This window comes from Anas platyrhynchos, chromosome 15 (genome assembly GCF_047663525.1).
Source record: "Anas platyrhynchos isolate ZD024472 breed Pekin duck chromosome 15, IASCAAS_PekinDuck_T2T, whole genome shotgun sequence".
Lineage (NCBI taxonomy): Eukaryota > Metazoa > Chordata > Aves > Anseriformes > Anatidae > Anas > Anas platyrhynchos.
Genome location: NC_092601.1, coordinates 899,950 through 907,295, shown reverse-complemented (window position 1 = coordinate 907,295; position 7,346 = coordinate 899,950).

Here is a 7,346-nt window from a genome sequence, read left to right as displayed (position 1 = left end):
CAGGGGAGCCTTCACGCAGCCCCACATGCAACTGGACCCTCTCTCTTTGCTCGTTCTGAGCAACCCCAAAAATATCATTCCCCAGATTCGGAGTAGAATTCAAAATATGTCCCGAGAAAATGCGTTCAAAGCCCGTTTTGCCCATAAAAAGTGCCCCCAAAGGAAGGCTTTGGGTGCAGCTGAAGTCCGCAGGGGAGCCTTTACGCAGCCCCACATGCAACTGGACCCTCTGTCTTCATTCTTTCTCAGCAATCCGAAACATAGTCCTACTTGGAATCTGAGACGAATGAAAAATAGGGCCCCAGAAAACGCATTCAAATTCCATTTCGACCATCCAAAAATGGCCCCACAGTAAGGCTTTGGGAACAATTGAATTCCACAGGGGAGCCTTCACGCAGCACCACATGCAGCTGGACCCTCTGTCTTTGCTCTTTCTGAGCAATACGAAACATAGCCCTACCCGGCATGGGAGAGGAATTCAAAAGAGGGCCCCAGAAAACGCCTTCAAATTTTATTTCGCCCATCAAAAAGTGCCCCCTAAGAAAAGATTTGAGTACAACTAAACTCCCCAGGGGAGCCTTCACACAGCCCCACATGCAACTGGACCCTCTGTCTTCGCTATTTCTGAGGAACCTGAAATATAGCCCTACCCGGCATGGGAGAGGAATTCAAAAGAGGGCCCTTGAAAACGCAAACAAAGTCCATTATGCCCATCCAAAATTGCCCGCAAAGGAAGGCTTTGGGTACAACTAAACTCTCCAGGGGAGCCTTCACGCAGCCCCACATGCAACGGGACCCTCTGTCTTCGCTCTTTCTGAGCAACCTCAAAAATATCATTCCCCAGATTCGGAGAAGAATTCAAAATATGTCCCGAGAAACTGTGTTCAAAGCTCCTTTTGCCAATCAAAAAGTACACCCAAAGGAAGACTTTGGGTGCTGCTGAAGTCCCCAGGGGAGCCTCCATGCAGCCCCACATGCAAATGGACTCTCTGTCTTCGCTCTTTCTGAGCAACCCGTAATATATCTCTCCCCGGAATCTGAGACTAATGAGAGAGGGCCCCAGAAAACCACTTCAAAGCACCTTTCACCCACCCAAAAGTGCCCCCAAAGGAAGACTTTGGGTACAACTAAATTCCCCAGGGGAGCCTTCACGCAGCACCACATGCAACTGCACCCTCTGTCTTTGCTCTTTCTGAGCAACCCGAAACATAGCCCTACCCGGCATGGGAGAGGAATTCAAAAGAGGTCCCCAGAAAACACATTCAAATGCTATTTCGCCCATCAAAAAGTGCCCCCTTAGAAAAGATTTGGGTACAACTAAACTCCACAGGGCAGCCTTCACACAGCCCCACATGCAACTGGACCCTCTGTCTTCGCTCTTTCTGAGCAACCCGAAACATAGCCCTACCCAGCATGGCAGAGGAATTCAAACGAGGGCCCCAGAAAATGCGTTCAAAGCCCCTTTCACCCATCAAAAATTGCCCCCTTAGAAAGGCTTTGGGTACAAGTGAACTCCCCAGGGGAGCCTTCACGCAGCCCCACATGCAACTGGACCCTCTGACTTCGCTCTTTCTGAGCAACCCCAAAAATATCATTCCCCAGATTCGGAGAAGAATTCAAAATATGTCCCGAGAAAAGGCGTTCAAAGCCAGTTTTGCCCATAAAATTGCCCCCAAAGGAAGGCTATGGGTGCAGCTGAAGTCCCCAGGGGAGCATTCACGCAAGCCCACATGCCAATGGACCCTCTGTCTTCGCTCTTTCTGAACAACCTGAAACATAGCCCTACCCGGCATGGGAGAGGAATTCAAAATAGTTCCCCAGAAAAAGCGTTCAAAGCCCCTTACGCCCATCCAAAAGTGCCCCCCAAGGAAGGCTTTGGGTATAACTGAACTCCCCAGGGCAGCCTTCACGCAGTCCCACATGTAACTGGAACCTCTGTGTTTGATCTTTCTGAGCAACCCGAAACATAGTCCTACTTGGAATCTGAGACGAATGAAAAATAGGGCCCCAGAAAATGCATTCAAATCCCCTTTCGACCATCCAAAAATGGCCCCATAGGTAGCCTTTGGGTACAACTAAATTCCCCAGGGGAGCCTTCATGCAGCACCACATGCAAATGCACGCTCTGTCTTTGCTCTTTCTGACCAACCCGAAACATAACCCTACCCGGCATGTGAGAGGAATTCAAAAGAGGTCCCCAGAAAACGCATTCAAATATTATTTCGCCCATCAAAAAGTTCCCTGTTAGAAAAGATTTGGGTACAACTAAACTCCCCAGGGGAGCCTTCACACAGCCCCACATGCAACTGGACTCTCTGTCTTCACTCTTTCTCAGCAATCCGAATCATAACCCTACCTGGAATCGGAGAGGCATTCAAAATAGGGCCCCAGAAAACGCATTCAAATCCCCTTTCACCTATCCAAAAGTGCCCCCTTAGAAAAGATTTGGGTACAACTAAACTCCCCAGGGGAGCCTTCACACAGCCCCACATGCAACTGGACCCTCTGTCTTTGCTCTTCCGGAGGAACCTTAAATATAGCCCTACCCGGCATGGGATTGGAATTCAAAAGAGAGCCCCAGAAAATGCAAACAAAGTCCCTTTTGCCCATCCAAAATTGCCCGCAAAGGAAGGCTTTGGGTAAAACTGAACTCCTCAGGGGAGCCTTCACACAGCCCCACATGCAACTGGACCCTCTGTGTTCGCTCTTTCTGAGTAACCCCAAATATATATCCATACCTGGAATCGGAGAAACATTCAAAGTAGGGCCCCAGATAAGGCGGTCAAAGCCCCTTTCGCACATCAAAATGTTCCCCAAAGAAAGACTTTGGGTACAAGTGAACTCCCCAGGGGAGCCTTCACAAAGCCCCACATGCAACGGGACCCTCTGACTTCCCTTTTCTGTGCAACCCGAAACATAGCCCTACCCGGAATTTGAGACGAATGAAAAATAGGGCTCCAGAAAAGGCGTTCAAAGCCCCTTTCGCCCATCCAAAAGTGCCCCCAAAGGAAGGCTTTGGGTACAATTAAACTCCACAAGGGGAGCCTTCACGCAGCCGCACATGCAACTGGACACTCTGTGTTCCCTCTTTCTGAGCAACCCGAATCATAACCCTATCCGGCATGGGAGAGGAATTCAGAATATGGCCCGAGAAAAGGCGTTCAAAGCCCCTTTCGCCCATCCAAAAGTGCCCCCAAAGGTACTTTTTGGGTACAGCTAAACTCCCCAGGGGAGCCTTCAGGCAGCCCCACATGCAACTGGACCCTCTGTTTTCGCTTTCCTGGGCAACCCGAAACATAGCCCTACCCGGCATGGCAGAGGAATTCAAAAGAGGGCCCCAGAAAATGCCTTCAAAGCCCCTTTCACCCATCCAAAATTGCCCCCTTAGAAAGGCTTGGGTACAACTAAACTCCCCAGGGGAGCCTTCACGCAGCCCCACATGCAACTGGACCCTCTGACTTCGCTCTACCTGAGCAACCCCAAAAATACCATTCCCCAGATTCGGAGAAGAATTCAAAATATGTCCCGAGAAAATGAGTTTAAAGCCCGTTTTGCCCATAAAAAGTGCCCCCAAAGGAAGGCTTTGGGTGCAGCTGAATTCCCCAGGGGAGCCTTCACGCAGCCCCACATGCAACTGGACCCTCTGTGTTTGCTTTTTCTGAGCAACCCGAAATATATCTCTCCCCGGAATCTGAGACTAATGACAAAGAGGGCCCCAGAAAACAACTTCAAAGCACCTTTCACCCACCCAAAAGTGCCCCAGAGGAAGTCTTTGGGTACAACTAAACTCCCCAGGGGAGCCTTCACACAGCCCTACATGCAACTGGACCCTCTGTCTTCGCTCTTTCTGAGCAACCCGAAACATAGCCCTATCCGGCATGGGAGACGAATTAAAAAGAGGGCCCCAAAAAACGCAAACAAAATCCCTTTTGCCCATCCAAAAGTGCCCCCTTAGAAAGGCTTTGGGTACAACCGAATTCCCCAGGGGAGCCTTCACACAGCCCCACATGCAACTGGACCCTCTGAATTCGCTCTTCCTGAGCAACCCCAAAAATATCATTCCCCAGATTCGGAGAAGAATTCAAAATATGTCCCGAGAAAATGAGTTCAAAGCCCCTTTCACCCATCCATAAGTGCACCCAAAGGAAGGCTTTGGGTACAACTGAACTTCCCAGGGGAGCGTTTACGCAGCACCACATGCAGCTGGACCCTCTGTCTTTGCTCTTCCTGAGCAACCTGAAACATAGCCCTACCCAGCATGGGAGAGGAATTCAAAAGAGGTCCCCAGAAAACGCATTCAAATGTTATTTCGCCCATCAAAAATTGCCCCCTTAGAAAGGCTTTGGGTAAAACTAAACTCCCCAGGGGAGCCTTCACACAGCCCCACATGCAACTGGACCATCTGTCTTTGCACTTTCTGAGCAACCCCAAAAATATCATTCCCCAGATTCGGAGAAGAATTCAAAATATGTCCCGAGAAAATGCGTTCAAAGCCCCTTTTGCCCATCCAAAAGTGCCCCCAAAGGTGCGTTTTGGGTACAGCTAAACTCCCCAGGGGAGCCTTCACACAGCCCCACATGCAACTGGACCCTCTGTCTTCGCTCTTTCTGAGCAACCCGAAACATAGCCCTACCCAGCATGGGAGAGGAATTCAAAAGAGAGCCTAATAAAACGTGAACAAAGTCCCTTACGCCCAACCAAAAGTGTCCCCCCCTTAGAAAGTCTTTGGGAAAAAATGAACTCCCCAGGGGAGCCTTCAGAAAGCCCCACATGTAACTGGACCCTCTGTGTTTGATCTTTCTGAGCAACCCGAAACATAGTCCTACTTGGAATCTGAGACGAATGAAAAATAGGGCCCCAGAAAACGCATTCAAATCCCCTTTCGACCATCCAAAAATGGCCCCATAGGAAGTCTTTGGGTACAACTGAATTCCCCAGGGGAGCCTTCACGCAGCCCCACATGCAACTGGACCCTCTGTGTTTGCTGTTTCTGAGCAACCCGAAACATAGCCCTACCCGGAATCTGAGACGAATTAAAAACAGGGCCTCAGAAAACGCATTCCAATCCTCTTTTGCCCATCCAAAAGTGCCCCCAAAGGAAGGCTTTGTGTACAACTGAACTCCCCAGGGGAGCCTTCACACAGCCCTACATGCAACTGGACCCGTTGTGTTCATTCTTTCTGACCAACCAGAAACATAGCCCTACCAGGCATGGTAGAGGAATTGAAAATATGGCCCGAGAAAATGCGTTCAAAGCCCATTTCGCCCATCAAAAAGTGCCCCCTTAGAAAGGCTTTGTGTACAACTAAACTCCCCAGGGGAGCCGTCACAAAGCCCCACATGCAACTGGACCCTTTCTGTTTGCTCTTTCTGAGCTAGCCGAAACATAGGCCTACCCGTCATGGGAGAGGAATTCAAAGGATGGCCACAGAAAACACCTTCAAAGTCCCTTTCACCCATCAAAAAGTGCGCCCTTAGAAAGGCTTTGGGTAAAACTAAATTCCCTAGGGGAGCCTTCACACAGCCCCACATGCAACTGGACCCTCTGTCTTCGCTCTTTCTGAGCAACCCGAAACATGGCCCTACCAGGCATGGGCAAGGAATTGAAAATATGGCCCGAGAAAGCACTTTCAAACCCCTTTCGCCCATCCGAAAGTGCCCCCAAAGGAAGGCTTTGGGTACAACTAAACTCCCCAGGGGAGCCTTCACGCAACCCCACATGCCACTGGACCCTCTGTCTTCGCTTTTTCTGAGCAACCCGAAACATAGCCCTACCCGGATTCGGAGAAGATTTCAAAATAGGGCCCCAGAAAATCCGTACAAAGCCCCTTTTGCTCATCCAAAAGTGCCCCCTTAAAAGGATTTGGGTACAACTGAACTCCGCAGGGGAGCCTGCACGCAGCCCCACATGCAACTGGACTCTCCGTCTTCGCTTTTCTGGGCAACCCGAAACATGGCCCTACCAGGCATGGGCAGGGAATTGAAAATATGGCCCGAGAAAGCACCTTCAAACCCCTTTCGCCCATCCGAAAGTGCCCCCAAAGGAAGGCTTTGGGTACAACTAAACTCCCCAGGGGAGCCTTCACGCAACCCCACATGCCACTGGACCCTCTGTCTTCGCTTTTTCTGAGCAACCCGAAGCATAGCCCTACCCGGATTCGGAGAAGATTTCAAAATAGGGCCCCATTAAAAGCGTTCAAAGCCCCTTTTGCTCATCTAAAAGTGCCCCCTTAAAAGGATTTGGGTACAACTGAACTCTGCAGGGGAGCCTTCACACATCCCCACATGCAACTGGACCCTCTGTCTTCGCTCTTTCTGAGCAACCCGAAACATGGCCCTACCAGGCATGGGCAAGGAATTGAAAATATGGCCCGAGAAAGCACCTTCAAACCCCTTTCGCCCATCCGAAAGTGCCCCCAAAGGAAGGCTTTGGGTACAACTAAACTCCCCAGGGGAGCCTTCACGCAACCCCACATGCCACTGGACCCTCTGTCTTCGCTCTTTCTGAGCAACCCAAAACATAACCCTAACCTGCATGGGAGAGGAATTCAAAAGAGGGCTCAAGAAAAAACGTACGAAGTCGCTTTTGCCCATCCAAAAGTGCCCCAAAGGAAGGCTTTGTGTACAACTGAACTCCCCAGGGGAGCCTTCACACAGCCCTACATGCAACTGGACCCTCTGTGTTCGCTCTTTCTGAGCAACCCGAATCATAACCCTACCTGGAATCTGAGACGAATGAAAAATATGGCCCCAGAAAACGCATTTTGATCCCCTTTCGCCCATCCAAAAGTGCCCCCAAAGGAATGCTTTGGAAGCAGCTGAATTTCCCAGGGGAGCCTTCACGCAGCACCACATGCAAGTGGATACTCTGTATTTGCTCTTTCTGAGCAACACTAAACATAGCCCTACCCGGCATGGGAGACTAATTCAAAAGAGGGCCCCATAAAATGCGTAGAAAGTCCATTATGCCCAACCAAAAGTGCCCCAAAGGAAGGCTTTGGGTAAAACTGAACTCCCCAGGAGAGCCTTCACACAGCCCAATATGCAAGTGGAACCTCTGTGTTCTCCCTTTCTGAGCAGCCCGAAACATAGCCCTACCCGGCATGGGAGAGGAATTGAAAATATGCCCCCAGAAAATGCCTTCAAAGCCCCTTTCACACAACCAAAAGTGCCCTGAAAGAAAGGCTTTGTGTATGACTGAACTCCGCAGGGGAGCCTTCACGCAGCCCCACATGCAACTGGACCCTCTGTGTTTGCTGTTTCTGAGCAACCCGAAACATAGCCCTACCCGGAATCTGAGACGAATTAAAAACAGGGCCTCAGAAAACACATTCCAATCCCCTTTT